The sequence below is a fragment of the Hippopotamus amphibius genome, chromosome 10 (assembly GCF_030028045.1).
Source record: "Hippopotamus amphibius kiboko isolate mHipAmp2 chromosome 10, mHipAmp2.hap2, whole genome shotgun sequence".
Taxonomy (NCBI): domain Eukaryota; kingdom Metazoa; phylum Chordata; class Mammalia; order Artiodactyla; family Hippopotamidae; genus Hippopotamus; species Hippopotamus amphibius.
The window spans coordinates 22369313-22384523 of NC_080195.1; the positions used below are offsets into that span (position 1 = coordinate 22369313).

General features: G+C 35.3%; 1 protein-coding gene across 3 annotated transcripts in view; it reads left to right on the forward strand.

Annotated features, from left to right (window-relative positions):
- The window catches only part of TNKS (tankyrase), a 184203-nt gene that overhangs the window by 56783 nt on the left and 112209 nt on the right, over positions 1 to 15211 (forward strand). The window lies entirely within an intron of this gene.

Below are 15211 nucleotides of genomic sequence, written 5' to 3' on the forward strand. Positions count from 1 at the left end.
GATTTCTCATGTCCTTAATTTGAACTTAAGGAATTATTTTTATCAGTTATTAGGAAGTGCAGTAGTACGGTGTGCCCCCCTAGAAAACAAACCATAAAAGGAAATCCCTCACTTTTAAAGAAAAGCTATGTGTTTATCCACTTCAGTTTTATTAGGTGAAAATTATTGTTAACATGAATTCCTGATTTTTAAAAAAAATTCCCTTTAGTTTTAGAGCAAGAAAGTTGAAACTTGTCATTGAAATAAAACAGTGTGAATACTCATTTTTAAGATAGGTTAAGGGCTTCTCTGGTGGTGCAGTGGTTAAGAAGCTGTCTGCCAATGCAGGGGACTCGGGTTCAAGTCCTGGCCTGGAAAGATCCCACATGTCATGGAGCAACTAAGCCCGTGCACCACAACTACTAAGTCTGTGCTCTAGAGCCCATGAGCCACAACTGTTGAGCCTATGTGCCACAACTAACTGAAGCCCACGTGCATAGAGTCTGTGCTGCGCAACAAGAGAAGCCACTGCAATGAGAAACCTGCGCACCACAATGAAGAGTAGCCCCGGCTCTCTGGAACTAGAGAAAGCCCACGCAGCAGCAATGAAGACCCAACACAGCCAATAAAAATAAAAATAAAAATAAATAAGTAAATAAATTTTAAAAAAAGATATGTTGAAAATGTTAATCCCTTAACTAATTGTTAAGAAAATTTTATTAATGATTTGATCTGTCTTTAATTTTGGAAAGGAGCAGGAAAATTTAAGATTTTGTTATTAAAAGTGATTTAAACACTTTTTTTTTGAAACTTTAAAGATATGAAAATAACTTAGGAGAGGAATGTAAAAGTAGTACCTTTTTTTTAAAAAATAAATTTATTTAGTTTGTTTATTGGCTGCTTTGGGTCTTCGTTGCTGCACACGGGCTTTCTCTAGTTGCGGTGAGTGGGGGCTACTCCTCATTGTGGTGCACAGGCTCCTCATTGCTGTGGCTTCTCCTGTTGCAGAGCACAGGCCCTAGGTGCATGGGCTTCAGTAGTTGAGGCACATGGGCTCAATAGTTGTGGCACATGGGCTCAATAGTTGTGGCACACGGGCTTAGTTGCTCCGAGGCATGTGAGATCTTTCCCAGAGCAGGGCTCGAACCTGGGTCCCCTGCATTGGCAGGCAGATTCTTAACCACTGCACTACCTAGGAAGTCCCAGTAGTACCTTTTTTAAAAGACCGTATCTGACATAGGTCACAGTGATTTAAATTTTAAAGTGTTATTTGTACATTGAACAAACAGGTCAAAGATAAACCTGAAGCTAGTTAATTTCTTCTTTTTAGCACCTATTTAATTCATTTAGTAGTTTTTATTGAATTGTCTTTTAAATTACTTGTAGCAGGCCAAACTTTTTTTAGAAGTTAGCTTTATGTAAAATATAGTAATAATAATAATAGCAGCTGACAACTTCTGAATGCTTCTATAAGCCAAGCCCCGTTCTAAGGACATTGAATCCTTTTAACACTAGGAGATAGATATTATCATTGTACCTATTTTTACATCAGAAGTTAAGTTTCTTTTACAAGTTCACTGTCCTTAAGGGAAATTTTTGGGATTTGAACTCAAGCAGTTTGGCTCCAGAATCAGTGTTCTTATATAGGCATAATCAAATTGTTTACCTGCTCATTCACTTAGAAGGATGTGGTTTAAAACATGTTTGAAAAATTGGACTGATCCATAAATTCAAGGCTTAAATTCAATCTGTTAATATAATGTTTCTCTACTTTCGTAATTTAAAATTTTTTCTTTTCAAAAAAGAAATTTACCTGATTAGTATTACCTGCAAGATTTATCATTGTATTATTATAAGAAAATGAATTACTTGGATAATAATTTGATTTATCCAACTTTATAAATGCTCTTCTTGAAGTCTTTGCTCTCTAGGCAGTAGGCTTGAATAACATTAATTTGAAATTTAAGAAAACAATATTTAGAATCTATCAGGAAAGATGTAATAATCAAGAGGTTTGAACTATTCATAGATGAGGCAGCTCAAATAATATGTGTGTGAACCTTACATGAATTATAGGCAGTTAGACGTTAAGTCTATGGAGTAGGAGAGAATAGAAACTTTCTGTTTAGATAACCCAGAATTCTAGTGTTTCACCCTCTTCGCATCAACCCTTTGTGTAATTAAAGGCAGAAGGCCTACATCATTAAAACCAGCATGATCTTTCAACTCATCAAAAGTGACATATTTGTGAAGCATAATAACTTGTTAATATACTCTGAGAGCAGCTGTCGTTTTCCCCAATAAACTGTAGAGCCTTATAGTGTTTTCATTGCAATTTATATTAGTTTCAACTGCAACCAAATTGCTATTTTAAATGGTTCTTTTAAAATTTCTTATAATAATTACTGTTAACATTTGTTTTCTTGAAAAGCACATGTGACATTAGAATTAATTAATGCTTTAGGTTAATAACTCTATCCTTTGAAATTTTTATTAAACTTTTAAGTTGACATAATTATAGATTCACATGACATAACTGTGGATTCACATGCATTTTTAGGGAGGTACCCTGTACCCTCTGTATTATTTTCCCTTAGTGGTAACATCTTGCAAAACTGTAGTTTGGTATCACAACCAGAATATTGACATTGATGCACTCAAGATACAAAACATTTTCATCACCAGAGATACTGTTCTGTAGTTTTCCCTGCTTGTAATGTCATTATCTATTTTGGTATTGGGGTAATGCTGGCTTCATAGAATGAATTAGGAAGTGTTCCATCTGCTTTTATTTTCTGGATGTGATTGTTTTCTGGAAGAGATTATTTCTTTTATAAATGTTTGGTAGAATTCACCAGTGAAACCATCTGGGCTTGGTACTTTCTTTTTTGGAAGATTGTTATTAATTCAGTGTCTCTAATAGGTATATGGTTAAGTTAGGTTATATATTTTTTCCTTATGTGAGTTTTGGTAGCTTATGTCTTTCAAGGAATTTCATTTAAGCTGTAAGATTTCTGTTTGTAGAGTTTTTAGTTTTCCTTTGTTAGACAGCTTTTAATGTCTGTAGGATCTTTAGTGATAGCCTCTGTTTCATTCCTGATAATTGGTAATTTGTGCTTTCTCTTCTGTGTTATTAGTGTTGCCTAGAAGTTTGTCAGTTTTGTTGACACTTTTCAAAGAACCACGTCATTGTTTCATTGATTTTTTTTTTTCCAAGTATATCGCTTTCTGTTCTTATGTTTATTATTTCCTTCTGCTTACTTTGGGCTTATTTCACTCTTTTTCTAGGTTCTTGGGGTGGTAGTTTAGAAAATTGAGATTTTTCCTCTTTTCTAATGTATGCATTTATTGCTATAAATTTCCCTCTACTACTTTGGCTGTATTCCACAAATTTTGATATGTTCTATTTTTATTTTCATTAAGTTCAATGTATTCTTTTTTAATTCTCTGAGACTTTCTCTTTAACCCATGGATATTTAGTAGATGTATGTTGTTTAGAGTCTAAGTGTTTAGAGATTTTTCTGTTACCTTTTTGATATACCTTCTAGTTTGTTTCCATTGTGGTTGGACAACACTTATGTTTTCAGTTCTTTACATTAAAAAATTTTTGTTTTATGGCCCAGAATGTGGTCTATTTTGGTGTATGTTCAGTGGACATGTAGAAAGAATGTGTTTTGGCTGTTGTTGGATGGAATGTTTTATAAATGTCTCTTCTGTCCTGCTGGTTGATGGTGTTGAGTTCTCTATCCTTACTGATTTTTTTCCCCACATGGCATTGACTGACATCACAGGAGGTAACTTCATTACCTTTGGGCTGTAGTGAAAGTTTGTGGCAGTCTGTGGTCTCCACCGACACTGTGGTGAGGAGGGGCTACCTGACAAGTGATAAAGTCTTGGTTCCTAGTGAGCCTGCAAATTTAGGCTCATCACAGGGCCTTTGCTTCATGAGTAGGGGTAGAGCCCCAATTTTTAAAGTTTTGGTTTTGGGTTTTTTTGGTTTGTTTCTGTTTTTTGTAGTATTTGACTGGAAGAGGCAGTTACTGTCTAAAGGTTTGCCGTCATGCTAGACTGCCCCTTTCCTGGTCCTTTGACTTGAGAGAACAGCCTTTCCTTTGTCTGTACCTATAGGCATTTTCTGGGTTGCCAGCTTCTTCAGCTCTTAAAGTCTGTGTATCTGGGGCAAAAGGACTTGAGAACTCACCACCAGGTCATTCCTTGGGTGCCAAGGTCCCTAACCAGTCTACCTTCTTCTGTCCACCATTGAGAATCTTCTTATGTGTATTTTATATATGATGTCCAGGTTTTTTTAGGTGCACTTAATGGGAAGACTATGAAAAAGTACATCTGCTCCATTTTCCTAGAAGTCTTGAAACTGTTTTTGATCAGTTATTACTACTTGGAATCAGTCATTTCTCATATGTAAACTCTGAGGATTTAAGCATTGAGTGTAACTACATGAACAATAGGAATTTGGGTGGCATGCTTATTTTTCTAAAGCTACCTAATGATCAGAAACCTAGATTTAAGCAACTGTGAGTTATGAGGGGTATGATTGGACTCTCAGTACTAGTCACATTGTACTGCAGAAGACAAAATTGTTTCATTTTAGCTGAATAAAAAGCAAAATTATGATTTTAGTGTTTACAGTGAAATAATTATGACTAAAAGTCAAAGTTATTAACAGCTTGTTGCTTTATCAGTTGGTAACTAGTAGATAAGCCCATAGTCCCCTCTTTCGTGATCTTCTTTCTGTGCTGTTCATTAGTTCCATTTACTCTTTGGCTCAGCCCTAAAGTTGTAGTAGCCCAGCAGCCAGTATTTTCCTAGTTTATCTAATACAGGAGAATTATTTTTCTGAAATTTTAAAAAGTCATTGAACATATGGTGTTATTATTTTAAAAATGAGGTGTCCCCAAGTGGTGGAATAAAGGGAGTAATTGGTAATTATTTAGGATCAAAGAGGCTCTGTAATCAAAGTAACTAACTTAGCTTTGGAGAGTTTACCGGTAGAATTTTTGCAGAAAACCATCGTTTCCTGCTGTATTCCAGCTTTGTCAGTGTCCCTGCCTTTTATTACTCATTCATAAGGCTTAGGGAACTGGAGCAGGATATGATGATGCACAAAATATAAATTGACCTAAAACAGAAACTTTCTTTGAACAGATACCTGCTTTCATGCTTGTTGTTTTCTAGCAGAACTTGCCTTACACCTACATTTTCCTACCTTTTAACATGCTGTTTAAGCAGATGTCAATGAGGAACGTGCTAGCTGGTAGGAAAAAGCGAATGAGATGTGTATACCCATTTGCTTAGGTAGCAGTTTAGCGAAGCTTTGGGCGAGGAGGGTTGTTGACGACCTAGGAGGCACAGTGCTCCTCTTAACCCTTTCCCCACTTAACAGAGGAAGAGGCATCACTAGCAGCAGGTTCGTGGCCATATTGCAAGAGTGCTGCATTGGCTGTATTCTCACAGTTACACGAATTTTTGGAATCAAGAATAGCTGCGTTAGAATCCCAGTTCTGCTGCCTCCCAGCTGTGTAAGCTGGAAAGTTACTTTGCGTTTCTAAGTCTCAGTTTCCTACATTTTCTCATTTAGAGAGTGCAGGTGATAATATATGCTTATGGGGTTGTATGTTGAATAAATCTATTTGAAAGCACTTAGTTTGTGATACATAGGAAACAATAAATTGTTAATGATGAGCTTGCTTTTGGCTTTGAATTGCAGTATTATTAATTCACTTCTTCAGAGACTTGTCAACAGTTTGTCATTTTCCTTCTCATTTTATCCTTATCTTTAGATCAGTGGTACTCCAGGTGTTATCCCTGGATCAGCAACATTGGCATCACTTGGGAACTTGTTAGAATTTTCAGGCTTACTGAATCAGAAATTCTGGGAGTGGGACCCAGCAATCTGTGTTCTACCATAAGCCCTCTAGGTGATTCTGATGCCAGCTCAAGTTTGAGAGCTTTAGGTTATCCACCAGTTCTGTAAAGGAAGGGAAAGGAAAATCCCAATAACCAAGTTTGTTGTTTGATACCACCTTTGATGAGCATCATGAAAGTGTGTTGAAACATTCTGGGTGTTAAGAAATTATCTGTGATTTTAACTGGCTCATCATACATACCTGGGATAACTGGAGGTCAACATTCTTAAACTTAAAAGTAGTACTTTTATAGTTACAAAACCAGTACATTTTGGATATCATCAAGGAGACTTTTGGAAACATAACACCAGTGTTTTACTCTTTGACACCAGTGATTCCTTATTGGTAGTCACTGTACTTCTTAAAGTGTGCTAGACTGAGCAATGACATTAATAGAATGGGATGAGAAAGCAGAGGGGGAGGTTAGTTGTTTGACACATATGTGATTCTGTGTGGTGGGAATAAGTGAGGAGCAAAAGTATCAACATCTGTCCTTTTGATGCTTGTGTTCTCATGAGGGAAATGTGTTGGGATGAGACATTACAAAGGAGGTGAGCACAGTATATATGGAGGCATGTTAATAATGAGTCTTGAGTTTTTAAAGAAGAAGATGGAAGATTGATCAAAGCATAAATTCATAAGTGGTGTTCATCTTTTTATATATATATATATATATATATTCATATATTAAAATGTAGGAAGTTTTATAAAAACAAAAAGTTCACTCTGCTGACCAGAAAACAAACTTGTAGCTTTCTGTAGAATGTAGTACTAGAAGGAGGATAAACTGATTCAAAAGCATTTAAACAAATATAAGAGAAAGCCATAAATGATCAAGCCATAAATAACAGTATACAGTTGAGGTCAGGAAGGCCATTTGAGCCTTTTCAGAGCAGAGGAATTTCCTTTAGTAGTAGGTTATTGAGACCAGGTGAGCCGTAGATCTGCATCAGTATGATTAGGAGAGTGGGGTCGAATTCTTCTCCTGTAAAAGGTGTGTGTGTTTTTTTTAAGGATTCTTTTTTCTTTTCTTTCCTTTCCTTCTCTTCTCTTCTCTTCTCTTCTCTTCTCTTCTCTTCTCTTCTCTTCTCTTCTCTTCTCTTCTCTTCTCTTCTCTTCTCTTCTCTTCTCTTCTCTTCTCTTCTCTTCTCTTCTCTTCTCTTCTCTTCTCTTGGCTGTGTTGGGTCTTTTTTGCTGTGCACAGGCTTTCTTTTGTCGCGGTGAGTGGGGGCTACTCTTTGTTGTGGTGCCCAGGCTTCTCATTGCCGCAGCTTCTCTTGTTGTGGAGCACAGGCTCTAGGCGCGTGGGCTTCAGTAGTTGCAGCACATGGGCTCAATAGTTGTGGCTCACGGGCTCTAAAGCGCAGGCTCAATAGTTGTGGCACACGGGCTTAGTTGCTCCGTGGCATATGGGATCTTCCTGGGGCAGGGATTGAACCATGTCCCCTGCATTGGCAGGCGGATTCTTAACCACTGCACCACCTAGGAAGCCCTCTAAAAGGTGTTGATTCCTTTGTCGCCCTCCTCTCCCACCATCTATCCCCCAGGTCTTCACATGTCTAATTTAGCTTGCTGAAGAAAATAGTTATTCTGTTTGGTGGAATGGAAGATGTTTGTGCTATTTCAGGAAAATGAATTAGACATACATACATTAAATATATTAATATAAGGAAAGATGGGAAGTTAGGAAACTGCTCTGGAGCCAACTGTAGTAATTCAGGGCTGAGAATGAAGCTAAAGTTGAAAGAAGGAGAAAGAAGTAGAAAGAAGGTAACGGAATGGGTCCAAAATAGATGAAAAGCACAGATCTAGCATAAGTATATGTGTACTTAACTTTTAAATTTATTTAGGATATTTGAAATGGACTGGCTGGTTATTCAAATATTTATGAGTATGTTTGGAAAGAGCTTCTCATATTTCATTGAAAAAATAGATGCCATCAAATAGGAACTTATCACTATGACCAGTTCCACCAGCCTAGCTGCATCTGTGCTCAGATACTCTGCATTCCTTCTTACTACTTGGAAGAAGCATACTGCTTCTATCTAAGGTCAGCCCTCTTCTGCTTTTGCTCTGGATCCTATCCCATCTCACTTACTCAAGGACCTGCAGTTATGTTCTCCCTATTGGTTCATATCCATTTGCGTATAGACAGATTCTAATAGCTCCCACTTTAAAAAATAAAATAAAAACAATTTTTTTTCTCTTGATCACTACATCATTCTCTAGGCACCCATTTTTCTGCTTTCCCTGCAGAGTATAAGGAGTTTGTTTATGCTTGCTATTTTCTTATTCTGAACTAAACTCACTTGGTCTACTTTTTGTCGCTAACCACTGTACTGAAATATTTTCTTTTTTCTCCCCAAATTTATCAATAAACTCCACTGAATGAATAAGCCTCTCAGCAGCATTCAGTATAATTTATTACAACTTCTTTTTTGAAACAGTCTCTTAGTGGCTTCCAGGATACCATACTACTATTATTTTTCTCCTTGATGAAGTAGTATGTACATACTCATGAACTTTTCTAAATCTCCATGCAGTTATATGAGACCATTATTAATTTGATCATTTAAAGAAAGCAACTTTTGATTTTGCTGATTCTTACGAGGCAATTATTGTGTTAGATGTTCTTGCTAAGTATTAGAACCCTCACTATCAATGTGTTGATTTCAAATGCTTCATTTTAACAAGTAGCTGGTTCATAAAACAGTTTCCATAACATGATTAAACACGTAAAATTTTTATATAGCAAGAATCCTCTTCTGTTTTTGAAGGGTGTCAAAAGGGATGTTCCATGGCTGACCTCTGGCCCCATCCCCAGCCATGACATTGTCACAGTCAAGAGCCATTTTAGGGTGTTTTAGGTTAGACAAAAGATTGAGACCATCCAAGACTGAGAACATCCTACTCCAGTGTGATATGATTTTGAAGGGTATATTTTCACTTGTTTGCTTAGAGGTCATAAAATAGACTGATGAGAAAGAAGCCATTGCTAATTATTTTATGGTAAAGCCATATTTTGTGGAAGCCATTTGGTAATTATGTTATCTGGTGTTGTGGAAAAAAATTTACAAAAAACTAATGTAATTTAGGGTTCTTATCACTTGAATAAACAAATAGCCTTGTCTCTCTCTCTCTCTCTCTTTTTTTTTTTTGGTAGAATTAATTAGATACCACAATCAAAAGATAAATCTTTCTTCTCCTTTAAAATATCTCTCATTCATTCCAGTCTACCAAATTTTAAGTTTTATATTTGTAAGCCTATTCTTATTCAATTTTTTCCTTTTTCTGTTTTTTTTCATCTTACTTCTTCCGTTACAAAACACTTTTCCAAAATAGTTCTAAAACAAAATCTAACATTGTTGGTTGATTTTCTGTTGTTGTTGTTAAGAAAAAGCTGACAAGTTTCTAAGATTTTCAACATGACTCTGACTGTAGAATACGGATATAGTATTATAAAAGGGCATCTGAAATGGCAGTGATGCATGCTTCAGTGGTTGGCTCATTTTATGAATTTAATGGAAAAGGGGCAATCAGCCTTGGCTTCTATGTTCAAAAGTAATCAAATTCTACATTAAAATCTTTGAAAAAGCTTTGAGTAGATCGTTAGTGGCACTTTTATGTGTTGTTATTATTTATAGCCCCAGAGAACTTAATGATATTAATAGTTGAAACTTGTAATTAGACCTTTGGTAAGTAGAAAGATGACAGATTTCATATGAAAATAACAATGAAGTTTTTATGGTTTATACTGTTTAATGCAAATTCAATTCCCATTTTTTCGCCTCAAAATTGCATTCTACAGCATTGACCAAATAGAAACTAATAAACCATCTGCATTTCAAATAAGTAAGCACACTAAAGAAAATAAAGAAGAGCTAATCTAAGTAACTTTTCAAGACAGTACTTTGACTTTATACCCTCAGTCTAGAATGGGTCAAAAAGGGCAATTTCAAACAAACCTTGAATTCTTTCTATTAACTTGTTTTGCAATAATATGGTATAGCATTTCTCAACCTATTTTAGGTGTATTGTTAAGACTGAGTAAATGTGTTGGGAGTAAATGAGTTAAGAGTTCTTTGAAAAAAATAGCTGATTTCAGGACTAGATTGGGGAAGGTATTCGATGAGCCTGGAATATCTTATTGTGCTAGAAAGTAAGGAAGTGCTCAAAAAAATAACGGGGGCATGTCTAAAAGACACAGGGGCTTGTCAGAAGGACATCTTGAAGGGGCTCCCACTGAGCAAATCTAGGACAGTTTGACCATCAAAGTAAATAAGGAGAGTAATGGATTATAACCCATTAGAAAAAAACAGGAATAGATATGTTCATATAGTGATAATAAATGAGCGGGGAGCGTTATTTCTCAGTGTTAGAATGCCCATTGATAAATGTGGAGAAACTGTTGGAATTGGAAAATCACCATTTGCAACCATCGTAGTAAACTGACTAGGACAAGATTCCTTAATGGATGCTCAATCTCAAGGATCAAATTCTAGGAGGAGCAGGATATTTGCGTGGTTCTGAGCATGGCTGTCCATAGATTGATTATTACTTGGGGAAAACAGTAACTATACAGTGGAGAAATCTGATGATACCGTTATTGGGGAAGCAAAATTAATATGATCAGTGAGAGTCAAATAAGCCTTGGGTGCTGGCAGATGTAATATTTGAGAAGGACACATCTTGCATGTTGTATTCTAGCTAGGGATGCGTAACTAAATCTCCCCAGGAGACATGAGACAAATGCAAATTCAGGTGCATTCTACAAAATAATTGGCCTGTATTTTTCAAAGATGTCAATGTCTTAAAAAACAAAGACTGAGGAATTATTTCAAATTAAGGGACTGAAGAGACATGACAACTAAATGCCTTTCCCCTGGACCGGAGGAGAAAATGCTATAAAGGATATTATTAGCACAATAACAAAGTTGGAATGTGTACTCTATTAGATAAAAGTATTGTACCAATGTTAACTTTCCTGCATTTAAATACTGTACAGTGCTTACATAAGAAAATATCCATGTTTTTAGGAAATAAACACTGAAGTAATAAAAGTCAGAAACATGATGTAACTTTCTGAAATGGTTTAGAAAAACGATTTATTGCTTCTACATACATACATAGAGATATAGAGGGAAAGCGAGGATATAAAGAATATGGATAAAATATTAAAAATTGGTGAATCTGGTCAAAGGGTATGCAGGAATTCTCTCTACCTGTTTTGCAGGGGTTTTTTTTTTCTGTGTTTGAAATTATTTCAAATGAAAAGATTTTAAAAATTATCACTCTGGGCAAAAAAAAATGTGACAGAGTTTGGTTAATAAATTATGTGGTCACCCTGTACTATTTTTTGCTACTTTTCATCCAGCTCTCTCTCTCTTTTTTTGTATACATTTTGCTTCTAACTGCATTGATGTCCTTCTCTATTTATTACTGCCTCAAAATTAAATTCTTGTTTCTTTTCTGTGAATAAAATTTCCTTGTTTTAGATCAGTACACCATCTTATGGGCATTGTTATAATTGTTAACTTTCCTTGTTTTCTGTCTTGTTCTGAAGGAAACTCTTGGGCATTAAATTCGTTGAAGTTGTTTTGAAACAAATATTATCTATACTCTTTTGTCTTTTTTGGGGGGATCCCCTCAGAACACAATAGACTCAATATTCCTATTTGGGTGTTCCTTTCATTCTTTGAGGATACATGACCTTAGTGGGCATGAGATGGGTGCTAACTATTTCCTAGGAAGCTTTTTAGTCAAATTAGCCTTCTTGTGCTTCTGACTGTGATAGGTAGGTGAGCAGTATTTTCTTTTCTCAGGGGAAGGGTCAGGTTTATTTAGAGTGTCAATAACTTAGAATATCTTAAATTATGTGTTTGGTCATCAGCCTCTGACAGTTTTAGGGTCGCTAGACTTCTTTTGATGTGGACATTGAAAGTCATCTGAATTGAAAGCCTGACAGGGCATGGAGAGAAATACAGTGAATTATGTGCTCAAGTGTTTCTGAATCAAAGTGGAAAATATAATCTGAAATAACTATGAGTATTGTTTTTTGTATGTGGGAATTTCTTCTAAAAGAAGTAGTTATTAGGAGATTAGTTAGACAGGAAGTCAGTACTAGAAGAGGAATGTTTTACAAGTAGGGTGTCCTTTAAATTGTGGATTATCAGAATTTATCTCCAGTTTGTATCTCTTTTCTTTCTGAGATGGAGTAACATTCTGTGTATCAGTTTTTATTTATATTCTTCCCCTCACATTTTTTCTTTGTGGGGAGAATTTATTGCTCCTTGTAATTCTAGTTATATGTATTGGCTTCAGTGTTTGGAAATGGGTCCCAGGTGAGTGAAGAAGAATCTTTTTTTCTCTGTTGATGTTCTAATCTTTCCATATGTTGTTTTCCTGTTATTCTATTACCCTCCATTGCACTGAAAGTGAATGATGTATTGCTTATGACAGGACATAAAAATGACTCTTGTTTTTAAGAAATTATTAGAATGCCAGTGGCAATAACAGACAGACATGGGAGAGTATCGCATTCTCCAGAAGAGCAACCGATTTTGTGAACTTGTTTGCTAAATAAGTCTTTCATTTTTAAAACCTAACAAGGAAAAATAAAGTAACTGCTTGCCTATACTCTTTGTAAAACAAAAACAAAAACATACCAAGTAGTAATGTTAATGATGGTTTGTGGAAGAAAATGCTAGCCAAGAATGTAGAGGGAAAAGAAATTCAATTAAGATGGAAGCAATATTTAAATGTTTTATGCTTAGTACCATCATATCAGAAGTTTGTGATTTTACTCATTCCTTTTTCTTAAGGATATATTTTTATACATACCCTTCTTGATATTTTAATTCTTAATCAGAGAACATTTGACGCTTAAAGGACTATGACTTCATAGAAAGTTGTTGGATCCTTTTACATTTCCTTTTATTTACCTTAATCATGGCTCTCAATGTCAGTGTTACTTACTCTCTCCATTATTTAAAGTACACTTTGAGCCAAATATTCTAAAATGTTGTGGGTAATACTTTGAATTATTGCAGGTTTTGGCCCTAAAGATCTAATCTCTTGGAAAAGAAAATAGCCATGATCATACAGCCACATCCATGTATATATATACACACATACATTTTACATGATTTTTTTTTTCAGAACAAAGAAATAATGTTATTGAATGATAGTTTTTAAATTTTGTTTCTGAAAGAAAACGGCCAACATTATTTGAAATTTTTTTTCTTTAGGTCCTTATGTGATGCTTTTCAGAGAAAAATGGTTAACAAAAGTTGAGATGCTATTTTTAAGCACGATTTGACCAAAGAATGAAAGTAAAGACAGTCTTTCCTAAGAAATATTTGAAAATGTGAAGTAGAAAATTCTTTTAAATGTGTTAAAAGCTATAAGAGCAGAAAGGAGGGTGGCATATTTTTTGGAATAGAAAAAATAGGAAGTAAATATACATACATTGTAAAATTGGTGCCCAGATCACAGAGCTAAAGAAGGTTTAAAGGAATGAATGATTGCAGACTTTCAATAAACTTAATTAAACAGATGGAAATGTGGTAGGTATGTCCTGAAAATTTTACTCATAGAGAATAAAGTGAGTGAAGTCCTTAAGAAGCTACACGGAAGAAGATGTGGCACATATCTACAATGGACTATGACTCAGCCATGAAAAGGAACGAAATGGAGCTATATGTAATGAGGTGGATGGACCTAGAGTCTGTCATACAGAGTGAAGCAAGCCAGAAAGAGAAAAACAAATACTGTATGCTAACTCATATATACGGAATCAAAAAAAAAAAAAAAATGGTGCTAATAAACCCGGTGACAGGGCAAGAATAAGGATGCAGATGCAGAGAATGGACTGGAGGACACGGGGTTGGGGGCGGGGGGCAAAGGGGAAGCCTGGGCGAAGTGAGAGAGTAGCATAGACATATTTACACTACCAACTGTAAAATAGATAGCTAGTGGGAAGTTGTTGTATAACAAAGGGAGATCAACTCGATGATGGGTGATGCCTTAGAGGGCCAAGACAGGGAGGGTGGGAGGGAGTCACGGGAGGGAGGGGATATGGGGATATATGTATAAATACAGCTGATTCACTTTGGTGTACCCCAAAAGCTGGTCACAAGAGTGTAAAGCAATTATATTCCAGTAAACAGCTTTTAAAAAAAAAAAAAAGAAGAAGCTACATGGATTACAGAAAGACACGTTTACCAAATGGCTGCCTTCCAACAGAGTTTCCCTTAAAACAAATCATTGTCTTACCCATTTCTGTTAACTTTTTTCTTATGAATCTGAGTCGGAAAATGTTGCTAGACTTTTATCATCACACTTTGCCAGTAGATTTGCATTGTCCATTAGTGTGATATAATTGTGTGAATGTTCTCAATGTTATTTAAAGCAAATCAGAATGCTACTTTATAGATTCTTTAAGGTTAAAATTCAGGAACACTAGTCTATTTTTTAAATAGACCTATCTTTAATTGGTCCGAAAATCAGTTAAGCTTTCAAGTAACCCACACTTACAAACTGTAAGTTGTTTAAACATAAGGAGAACAGCTTATGAAAAGTTTTTATTGGTAGGATGTGAAAGCAGCTTTCCTTTGATTTTGACCAATCATTTCTCTATGGGCTAAAACAAACAAAATGTATTTTTTAAATTGAAATGATAAAAATATATATATGATCACTTTACAGTGTGTTTATTACATAGTTGATTTTTTTTTTCTTTCTACTGTATAACCTTATTTATCTAATTTCTTATTTGTTTGGCTATCTGGGTTTTCCTAAGTATTTTTCAATGAAAGACCTTATATCTTTTCATGATGTAGGGTAACATAACATGTATTTACTATGTTTTATGTGTTTAATGAAGTTCAGTAACTTTTGTATTTATCTGATTTAATTAAATGAGCTTAATTAACCACTGAGGCTATTCCTCAGAAACTATGGTGAGTTCTTAGTGTCATAATTAGGGAATTTTGCTTAAGACACTTATTTACGCATATGTCTTCCAGTAAACTCTATAAAGCTTGATGTCCCAACACAATTAGGAAAGATCAAGAGCAGCGGGAGATATACTTTTTATGTACTCACAAAGGATAATTGCAGAAAAGCAGCGTGGGCCTCTGCACATCTTTCCCACTATATCTGAATTCTTTAGCTGAAAAGTACTTGTACAGGGAATATCTCAAAAGGTCTCTCTGGTAATTTTGGTATTCCTGTATCTTGATCATGCCAAGGTTAGGTTTATCCTTAAATACCTGGCTATATTATTTGAATTATTTATTGGAGAATCA